Raw genomic sequence first — 12,234 nt, 5'->3', positions numbered from 1 at the left:
AAATCTAAGAAAAAAACATATTCAACCTTTAGTTTCAAAACACTGCTGATTGAGGCTGACTCATTTAGCACAGGGAGCTCCAGTGCATTACTCCTGAATTGCCAAATCAACTCCTTATATTCTAGGAGCAGTTCATGAAGTCCACCCCTTTGATCAAAGCCCACCTTTTCTATACAAGTGTATTTAAAAGAATGTGTGGGATTTTTTTCCTCACATGTTTTGCAAGAGCATTTCTCTCATTATTCTTGTTTATGTCATATTGGTGCTGATAGACACCACACTACATGAGGGAAGCACCCCTGAGGAATGGCAGGGGGAGGGGGGAGAGGCAGGTACAGGTGGTGAATAACATATCTAGATGCAATCTTGTCAAGAATAAAATTGGGGACTTTAAGATATTCAATTACAGTTCTGCCCAAGTAACATCAGCAGAATTGGAAGACTTATTTGATAAAGGGGTTACCTTTGTCCCCTTAAGACAGGCTAGCATTGATGAATCCCTTGCACAACTTAAATTATTTGTGAGAAAGTTGAACTTGGGTCTGTATTTCCATCAAGGTCCACATGAACATCCTGATTTAAATGTGAACACTGTATGTAAGAGACCCAGTACTTTCAACCCACCCCTGCATCCTTTGATTAACATATTCGACAGAATGTGTGAAAATGACATCATGAAAAAGATAGGGAAGAAAAATGGGGTCAATATTCATCATAATGTAACAGAAAGAAAGAACTCTATTAAAGGACATCAGTGGCATTTATTAGGTCAGGGTAATGAAACCTGTCTAAGGTGGGGGCCTAGTGGTTATGGATGTGAATGAATATATTGACAGAATGTTATCTATACTGTATACAGATACATATGAAGAAGTCTCAGTCAATTAAATTAATATTTCATATCATAGGATTGACCTTGCACTAGAAGATTTGATGTTGAATAGTCAGATTAGTGTGAGTTACCTTGGATTTCTGAAGGTACTGCACCCTAGGACCCTCAACATGTTTGGCATACCCAAGACTCATAAGAGTTTAGAAGACCCCCCCCCCCCCGTTGAGGCCTATTATGGATGCAAAGGCCTCAAAAACCCTGCCTATAGCTAAATACATAGATGTGAACATTAAGAATCTCTTGAGTGAACATAAATATATATTCAGGGATTCTTGGGATTTTTTTTTATCAGAAATTTCAGACGATTTATATTCTGAAGAATTATTTGTCACTATCAATGTATGCGATCTTTATTCTGTCATTCCATACTCTGAGAGGCTGGATATGTTCTATGAGTTTTTATGTAACCACCTTATTGTAGATCACGACAAAGCACTGATTATTACCACCCTAATGAACCTGGTTTTAGGAAACAACTTTATAATTTTTGAAAATCAGCTGTTTCGACAACTTAAAGTGCAGTTTGTGCAGTCACATTTGCCAACATTGTCCTTGCCCAATGGGAAAGTCAATATATCCTCAACTCTGAGTTTAGTAACTGTTGGGCACTTTATGGACAATATTTAGATGACATCGTCATTTTTTGGAAAGGTGGTAGGGAAAAACTTAACAAATCTTTTGTACATTTGAACAGCAGTACATCATTTTTTAAGTTTACCATGGAAATAGGTGAAGAGGATGTCCATTACTTGGATGTGACCATCTCAAAGAATAGAGGTGAAGGCAGGTTTGACTCTTAACATATACAGAAAAACCTACCTACTCTAACTAATTATTTCATTTTAAAAGCCAGCACCCTATCTATCAAAAAAAGTCCCTGGTCAAAGGCCAGATGGTGAGACTCGCCCGTATGGTGAGTAATGACTCTACCTTTAGTGAACAATGTGTAATTTTGAAGGATATGTTGACCAGTAGAGGGTATCCAGCTATATTTATGGATAATATTTTTGGGAGGTCATCAGGAAAAGACAGGAAGGCATTTTTAAGCCACTACTTGGGACAAACGGTGATTTAGTTACCATGAATGGTGAGAGACATTGTGAATTTTCAAAGAGCCCTAATATTGCCATATAACATTCATTTTGACAACATTAGGGACATAACACAACATAACTGGGGCATCTTTATGGCTGACAATGAGTATGTGGAGAAAATGGAGAAAGACCCTGTAGTGGTGTATTAGAAAGATCTATGCTTTAAAAACATACTTGAAAGACAAAATAAAAAAGTCACCCTGGCCGCATGTCTAAATGCAGACATTGTAATCAATGTAGGTATGTAAAAGGAGGGTGAAGAAATTTGTATACCTAGATGGGGAGTTGTCAAATTTTGTCAGAAGTTGAACTGCCAGAGCAATAATGTCATGTATCTTGTTGAGTGTCAATAATGTTTGTCATTTTACATTGGTAAGACCAAGAATAAATTTAAAAGTAGGATCTATCAACACCAATATGACATAAACAAGAATAATAAAAAAAATGCTCTTGCAAAACATGTGAGAAAAATCCCACACATTCTTTTAAATACACTTGTACAGAAAAGGTGAGCTTCAATCAAAGGGGTAGACCTCATGAACTGCTCCTAGAATATAAGGAGTTGATTTGGCAACTCATGAGTAATGCACTGGAGCCCCCTGGGCTAAATGAGTCTGCCTCAATTAGCAGTGTTTTGAAACTAAAGGATGAATATATTTTTTCTTAGATTTCTGTTTATGAGCTTTTTTAGCTATCACAATGCAGCTATTTTTGTTCATAAAGTATGTATGTGTTTTTATACACATTTTATCAAAGTGTTTTTTTGTAACAAGCAAGGCTTTGAACTATGTAAAACATGCTTTTTTGGAAGACTGTATTTTTAAATTGTACAGATGGGAGTGGTTTTACTATCATGTGACTGTGATGTACCTATTTAAACATTTCACTGTTATATGTTGGTGTTCTGAAGAAGTTGGAAACAGTTCTGATGAAAGCACTAAACTTTTATTAAAGTGGAGTTCTGCAGTTCATGGTCCACTCTGTTTTATTGTTTTTCCACAAATATGGACATAACTCTCCTGAAATGGTTCGATCACATACAGTGATGTGCGAAAAATGCATTGTTGATGTCAGAAAATGCAAGGAAATATGTAAAAATATTTTTTAATGATTTCAGCATGTATGCACCGTGTGATGAAGTGTGCAAACATGCCTAATTGAAAAAAAAAAAAAAAAAAAGAAAACAATATTTTATAATACTTGTCAGAAATGTATTTATAAGATGCTGTGGCTGGTCTGTACAATGGAGCATTGGTGCTGTTGCCTAGGTCATACAGCTGTGAACCGTGTAGTTACCTGGCTGTCAGCAATGTATGCAAATGAGGTAAATTTGTTGAATTGCTAAAAGGAACAACCATGTCTGCAGATCCCTTCCATGTAGGCTTCTACACCATGTTGATGTTACCACTGGATGTGGATGCCAGCAGGAGGGGTGTGTCACTTTAATTTTAGGATTTTTTTTAAGACCCAGTGTGCATATTTGCACTGCACACTGCATACTGAGCATGTTCACTCGAAGCTTAACATGTACTCATGGCAGACTAGTCACGTGACAGTGATGATTCTTTAGGAGTGAATAAGCTATGCTGAGTGACACGGCGCACATCAGTGCGCCGTGCACCAAAGTAGGGTGGTTAAATGATTACAATTTAGGCAGGTGAAATGCATAATAAGTAGCCAATCATACATGGTGGACCTATAGCAGGCCTGTATAAAGTATGCATACAACCTACAATCTGTTTTTCCCTAAGTACTCTGAAGCACTGGAGTACTGACTTGGAAATTTTAACTGATGAGATAATGCTAGGGGTTACTGTAGCTACTCTACATCTGTATGTGCTAGATGCTGAAGTCAATGCTGCTTGTGCTGCTGACAATAGGCCTAGGCAGAGAAGGAGAAGAGTGTTTAGGCCCAGGGTAACCTTCCAGGAACTACATGAGCTGGAGATTGTAGAGTGCTACAGGGTGGACAGGGACATAGTACAAGAGCCATTGAGCTCTGCCGCCCTCAACTCAGAGCCATTGCCAACAAAGGGGAACCCATCCCAGTGGAAACAAAGGTATGTGTAGCCCTTAGGATACTACCAACAGGTACATTTCAAAGACCAACTGGGAACATGATGGGGCTCTCACAGGCATCTGCATCCAGGATATTCCACCAGTTCCTGGCTGCTATGTTACGACATGCCAGTGCGCACATATCTTTCCTCTTCTCCTGTGAGGCAAGGGCCAGCAATATGCAACAGTTCTACCTTGTAGCACACTACCCTGAGGTACTGGGTGCCATAGATTGCACCCATGTACACATCAAGGCTACATCTGGTGAGCAGGGTAGAATCTATGTTAACCACAAGGGGTATCACTCCATCAACTACCAGGTCATGTGCAATGCCCAGGGGATTATCCTGAAAGCGTGTGCTGGCAGCCCTGGAAGTTATCACGACTCCCATATCTAGAGAACATCGCAGCTATACCACATGTTTGCTAGGGGAATATCCCACATGGCATTTACTGGGGGATGTTGGCTATGTCTCGGAGCCATGGATGATGACACCCATCAGAAATGCATACACACCCACAGAAGAATGCCATAATGAGGCACACACACAAACTAGGAACATCATAGAGTGTGTGTTTGGGCTGCTGAAATCATGGTTCTGGTGCCTAGATATATCTGGGGGAGCCCTTCATTATTGTCCAGCCACATGTGCACATATATTCACACTATGTGCTATGCTACACAATATGATCCTGTGGAAACAGCTGCAGCAGGAGCAGCAAAGAGAACTGATACACAGCCCCCCACTGGTGCCTAGGTCACCACAGTCACAGGATGATTTGGAGGAGGTGCCCCCTGCTGATGTCCCTGTAGACAGATGTAGGCATGCTCAGTAAGCCCTGGCATTGGCTAAGAGGCAATGCATACCACATTCACTGACAACCCAGAGCCCCAGGGACTGACACCTTACTCCTACTCACATACATAAATTAAAAATGATGGCAGGCAATCCACACATCCTGTACCTACTCATGTATTGGCTGTGTACTGCTTGTATCAGACACAGGCAGCCCTGATCTATAGTTGTGTCAGCTGCTGTATTTGCAAGGTAAGTCCATATCATTCACAGTACTCATAAGGATTGTTATGATATGGCATTGTATGTATGGATCTGGTACATTATGCAAGTAAATATAGTGGGCTACTTGCACAGAAATTCCATCCACATGGGACTACTGATACCCATTCCACTACCTTGTTTCCAGGATTATTCACTAGGCTCCATGCATGGAATACTCATGCAGACCTTCTGCAACAGAGTACTGGTACATCTGTCAAGGAAGATGTTAGACTGTGGGGTGACATGATAGACGACTGTGTATCCCAGCAGAACAAGTGGTGGTGTTCCACCAACCCCAATATAGCGGTGTTCCCTTGAAACTGCTGTAACACAAACTCAGCAATGGTATAGCAGGATCTAGGCAGTCTCAGGACAGTAACAAAGAAATTGATCATACATTCTCTATATCTTACTTAGTGCAGAAGTAACTGTATACATACGTCTGCAGTTGAATATGTGATGAATGCTTGCTGCCTGTCAAGCAGCCTGTGTAGCTCAAAAGACTAGGGCAGTTAGCTGTGTAGTGATGTTCTGGGTTCTACTCTAGACAGAACCACTTATTTTGGATGTCAGGTAGTATTACTTTTTGTTTTTCATACCTTCAGTCTCATGTGTGGTGCAATATTATTACCCTTTGTGACATATTAATTATATCACACAATTGAAGAAAGTCGTAGCCAAGTTCAGTGATGAGCAACAGTGCAGAAACAGGAAAGGATGTCATATTTTGTGTGTAACACTCAAATCCTGCACTGGAGTACTACAGATAGGTATGGGCTGGAGTCAGGTTATAACTAGGAAAACCCCCACTGCTGAGCATGCTCATGCACTTAGTTAAGCAGAGGGAAAGTCTGTCGCTTCCCACACAAAATGACTTGTTACATATACATATGTCTACACAGATACAGACATATATGTATACATAGTCTATCAGTATCTCACTCTCCATAGATATATATATATATATATATATATATATATATATATATATATAAATACACACACACACACACACACGTATGTATGTGTATATATATATATATATATATATATATATATATATATATATATATATATATATATATATTTATATTTATATAAGACTGGGAGATTTCCCTTTCTGCATTGTAGTGTGATCTTGGAGTTAGACTAAATAAGTAGCGGGGGATGCAGGGGGGCTTGCCCCCCCCCCCCCCAGGAACATTGTTTTGTTGTTTTTTTTTTGTAGTTCGCTTTCAGAAGGTCGAGCTTCTAAATTTCGAGCATATGGCTTCGGCCATATGAATTTTGAGATTTCAGCCGTTCAACCTTCTAAAGAGGAACTATATATATATATATATATATATATATATATATATATATATATATAGACACATACATTTTTGTCTTCTTCTATACATCTACACCTACATAATAAATATACATAAATATACATATATCACACAGACACACACATCCATGTATATTAACATCCCTGTTATCTACATGTATATATTTATATGTCTGTGTATGTCTATATTGTCCTACATACTGTGATACTGGTGATTAAAGCTGCACTATGACACATATATAATGTTGTTCAAAGGATCAAATGTAAGGGTTCAGTGTTAGATAATGCAGTTCCCTACAGTCCCCTGTGCTTGCTGGATGTCACAACACACACACCAACAGGTGAACATGTGGCGTTATGTACCATGTTCTGTATGCATGCATTGACAGGGCACATTGTTTTTGCTCACATGCTTGCCCACCCAAATGCAAACAGCCACATATGGCTAAAATGGCTAATGTAGACACATAGCTAGGATAAACAACAGTTATCTGACTGCAAGACTACTAGATACAGAGAACAGTTGGGAAGCAAATTCACTCTGCAGCCCCCCCACACACACAGTGTTTTACACAACATAAGAACAGTGTATATTACGTATAAGAGCACTGATAGATATTATATCCCTTTATGATAGAAAAGGCTGGAAGTTTTGTGTTTTAAATGGTGAAATTATTCACATTTTTAAAGTGAAGTTTTGTTTTGTTTTGTTTCTAACATTTTAGCTGCTGGTTCTGTATGATTTTAAACTCACAAGCTGTTGAATTGGTAATTGGTAATTTGTTTTCTAATTGGTTAATTAGTTAACAACACCCTTTTAAAGAAAGTTTGATATTACAACTGGTTGTTTCATTTTTGTCTGAGGAAGGAGAGATAGGAGTCTCTCCGAAAGTGCTTGTGGTTAATAAAAGCTCTAATATTACAGCATGGATTTTTGTTGCCTTCTTTGGAACAGTTTTACCGGACTGTGGATTTTACTTTATCATCTGTTTTCCTTACGCTTAGCAGCTTGCCCCCTGCAATTTTTGTTCTTTCGTAGTCTGTTTGGTTTTTGGAATCGTAGTTGGTCATGTCCAACGAGGAAACGCTGTTTCGCAGGGCTCATTGTTCTCCCAAGATGGGGTGTTGCTGGCAACAGTTCGGGAACTAAGGTGAAAGACTGTGAGGTAAGCCGATGGAGATTTAACCACTCTCATTCATTTACTTATGGGAAGAATGGATAGTTTTAGTCAGAGAATGGATTTGTTGGACAACGCGTTAACACAAGAACCAGCATGCAGCTAGTAACGCAAAGAGTTGATGTGAACTCTGGAACTCATGACCTTGTACCGCTTACCGGTTTGGCTACTAGAAATCAGCAACCAACTAGCGGGGCATCATTGGATGTTAGTGACATTCCTGCTGGGCAAGGACACAACATAGTTTCGGCGAACGCCGGAACACAAGGTACTGTTAGTTCTGTTAATGATTCTCTTCCAACAGTATCACTGTATTTAAACAGAAAGAACTTTTTTATGACCACTGACAAAACAACGACAGGGGTAGTTAACACAGAGACTACTGATGAGGCTAACATCAATAACATTGCAGAACTTATTGGGGATTTCGATCATAAGTTGTTCAGGTGTAAAAAACTGCAGCTCGAAATCTCTTATTTAACCGAATGCCTGGACAGGAAGATAGTCCCTAAAGGGCTTAGGCAATGGAGGTTCCCAGTAGGTTTAGAGGAAGGCTCTGAATTTCATGGACAACTTCTGGCCTTATTTGATAAACAGTGTTTTGAATACATGGCGATGCTAATAGATTATTACACAGCACAAGTGGAGATTTACAGGAACGACTTGGCTAGTCTAGAACAAGAAATCAAAAATAACTATGATTTCTTGCGCTACAAATATGATTATTCACGAGTGTTTTCCAGCATTGATGCCTCTATTAATAAGCTCTGTGACAATAAGAAAAGAAAATCACTAGAGACATGAGGCAATATGCTGACAATAAAGCCTACCCTAAACCCCACAGATCAACTCAACCAGCAACAAAGTTAGAGGGGCATCGTCTAACGCCAATAAGAAAAATTTGGGTACTAGAGCTCACAATATGTATGAGTTGGATGATTTTTTAGAGGATGGACATAATAGTAACAATCCCCTTATTGATGAAGAAGAGGATGTCGAATTGGATGATGAACAACAGCAGGTCTTTGTACCTGTGGTCAACAATAAAAGGAGTGGAAGAAAGCAGAGCACTAGGGCAGTTCAGGCACGGGGAGAACATCAACAGGGTTTTGGCCAGGTCCAGAACCCACGGGAGAGGAACTTGAGGTCGAACACCAACAGGATGGCCCTGAGGAGCAAACAGAACCAGAACAACAGATGATAAAGGAGCCCAGTCAGCCTGTTATTGTTTGCAGTACCGAAGGAGACTTTAAGATCTTTAATTATACTACATTAAACATCTCTCCTGCTATGGCTGACTTTTTCTCAAAAGGACTGTCCTTTGTCCCTGATACCCGTATGGACTTATCTAAAACTCTTGTGGACCTTAAACTTTATGTCCGCAAATTGAACCTTTTGGCTGTCTTAGGCAAAAGCTCTTCCCTCATTAGACCTTTTAGAATTGCTAGTTTATTTAACCCACCCTTGATAGGAAACTTAAAAACTTTTGAAAAATCCTGTGAACTAGATTTAAGGTTTTTGGCTGAAAGCTCATTTAATAACAAATATAAACATAGGTTAAACATAACACGTGAGGAACGGGATTTTATCAAATTACTACAGGATTGTAGAATTCGGGTTATGAAACCCGACAAGGGTAATGGGCTCATCTTTATGAATCAAGTGGATTATATTAACAAGTTAAGTTCCCACTTAAATGATGGCCCATATGAAAAAACTAGCACTAATGAGGTTATTACAGCATTTAATAGGGTGAAGGCTACGCTTGAAGATTTATTCTTGGAAGATTTTATAGACATTCATATCCACTCTTTTCTTAACATCACAGCACCTAGAATGCCTTCCTTTTGGAACGCCAAAATTCATAAATCTATCTGTGAACCCCTTTCAGACCTATAGTAGACGGGAGGGGTCTATGTTGGTGTCTTGTGCCAAATATGTGGATGTTGTCTTAAAACCATACTTAGAAAAGAAAACCAGATCTGTAAGGATTCGTGGAGCTTTCTAGAGAACATAAATAAAATACCCTTTGACCCTGACTTAAGCTTCCTAACTGTAGATGTGAAGGAACTTTACACGGTCATTCCACAACAGTTGGGATTGGAGTGGGTAAGGGACTTCTTAGAGACAAGGAATGTGGAACAAAACATTGTCTACACAGTTGAAACGTTGCTAGAAATGGTGTTAAAATACAACTTTTTTAGTTTTGACAACGTTATATATAGGCAAGTTTCTGGCGTAGCAATGGGCTCACCATGCGGGGGGTCTTTTGCCAACTGTGTAATGGCACAATGGGAAAACACATTATTGTTTAATAACCCACTATTTAAAGAACATGTCGCCTGGTACACAAGATACCAGGACGACATGTTTATGTTATGGAAGGGTTCCTCGGATATGGTGGCTCCTTTTATTGATGACATTAAGACCATGACCCACTTCTTGGATTTCACATTTGAAGTGAACGAGGCGAAATTAGCTTTTAGATATTAATCTGACCAAAGATAGAAAACTGGCTATGTTTACTAGTAACATCTATAGAAAGCCCACGTATTCTAATGGATTCCTGCACTTTGGTAGTTGCCACCCTATCCATCAAAAAAGAGCTGTGGTTAAGGGGCAGATGGTTAGGGCGCGGATGATAACCAAAGATGAGGATTTCCATTATGAATGTACCAATTTAACTGCTATGTTTGCTAATAGGGGGTATCCCAATTCTCTCATTTTGGAGATCGTATCTGAAGTGAAACACAAAAGGGAATCTGGCTACTTTAGACCCATCCTTAACAGAGCAGGGCCGAACTTGATGACTAACCAAGACTCTGTGGGGGGCCTGAACAGAAAGGGTGGAGAAGCTGATATAGAAGTCAGATTCTTGTGCACGTTCTCAATTGATCACCATTTTATTAGGGGAATTCTGCAGAAAAATTGGGCCAATATAAAAGAAGATACAAACTTACAGCAATTGTTGGGTACAACACCCAGTATAGCCTTTAGGAAAGGATTTAACTTAAAGGCATTGCTAGAAATGAACAAAAATAGTTCATTTAATAAAGTTAAGGGTATGGTTAAATGTGGATTGTGCAACCAGTGTAAATTCATGCAGGAAGGTAATTATGTGGTTATCAACAATGTGAAATACAAATTAACAGGTAACTTTACCTGCTCATCTAAGGCAGTGGTGTATGTGGCAAGCTGTAAGCAGTGCCCTGCTTTCTATATAGGAAAGACTGAGAGGGCACTGCATAAAAGAGTGTATGAGCATTTATATGCTATTTCTAAGAGCGACACTAACAACGCTCTGGCCTTCCACGTTATGGACAATAAAGAACATAGTTTCAGATTTATGGTTCTGAAACAAATTAAGACACAAATGTTTTCAGGTCCATGGCAATTGTTGTTAGAAAAGGAAGAGCTATTATGGCAGCTTAGGACATCTGCACACACACACCCTGGCTTAAATGAAGCAATATCGCTCACTTGTATTTTAAAACTATTAGCTTGTAAAAGGTAGCATCTTTTGACTCAGCAGGGAGCTTTTGGAAACTCTCCATGCATAGCTAAGTCATATTTTTTGATTTGGTTCCATTTTGAATGACGCTGTATCTAGCGTCTAACACAAATGCATAGGGACTTTGAAATGAAGTGTTGAGTTGACCTATGTAGGATTTTACATTGATCAACTATTTAACGCATGTATCGCATTTAAGAGAACAACATAATGCCACATGGACATAGTGGTTTGTATCCATTTTTAACAAACCACAAAACTTATTAGTGTCGCTATAAATATTGAAACACATTAGGTTTACACATATTCGCTCAATTATAAGCTGCAGGTATTATAAAAATTAAACACTAAAACTAATAATTGGTTCTTCTTAGAGCATATTTATAACAATAGGACATTTGAAAATGTATAGAAGTTTTTGTTTTAAAATTTTAAATTTCAAAACTTTAAACTTATAGGTGTTAATATTTGGAAAGCTACTCATGAGAGTTTTGTAGTTCCATGCTAACAATCATTTAAATGTTAGCACTATGAGTTAAATTTAAATTTAAATTTAAATGTTTAAGGCTCAGCCTTTGGATGTAGTTGCAATTATTACGTAATTTATAATTTACGTATTTGTGTATACACTTTTACACAACATAAGAACAGTGTATATTACGTATAAGAGCACTGATAGATATTATATCCCTTTATGATAGAAAAGGCTGGAAGTTTTGTGTTTTAAATGGTGAAATTATTCACATTTTTAAAGTGAAGTTTTGTTTTGTTTTGTTTCTAACATTTTAGCTGCTGGTTCTGTATGATTTTAAACTCACAAGCTGTTGAATTGGTAATTGGTAATTTGTTTTCTAATTGGTTAATTAGTTAACAACACCCTTTTTAAAGAAAGTTTGATATTACAACTGGTTGTTTCATTTTTGTCTGAGGAAGGAGAGATAGGAGTCTCTCCGAAAGTGCTTGTGGTTAATAAAAGCTCTAATATTACAGCGCATGGACTTTTGTTGCCTTCTTTGGAACAGTTTTACCGGACTGTGGATTTTACTTTATCATCTGTTTTCCTTACGCTTAGCAGCTTGTTCCCTCGAATTTTTGTTCTTTCGTATATAT

This window comes from Protopterus annectens, chromosome 3.part0 (genome assembly GCF_019279795.1).
Source record: "Protopterus annectens isolate FY-2018-M chromosome 3.part0, PAN1.0, whole genome shotgun sequence".
Classification (NCBI taxonomy): Eukaryota; Metazoa; Chordata; order Ceratodontiformes; family Protopteridae; genus Protopterus; species Protopterus annectens.
This window is presented reverse-complemented; position numbering follows the sequence as displayed.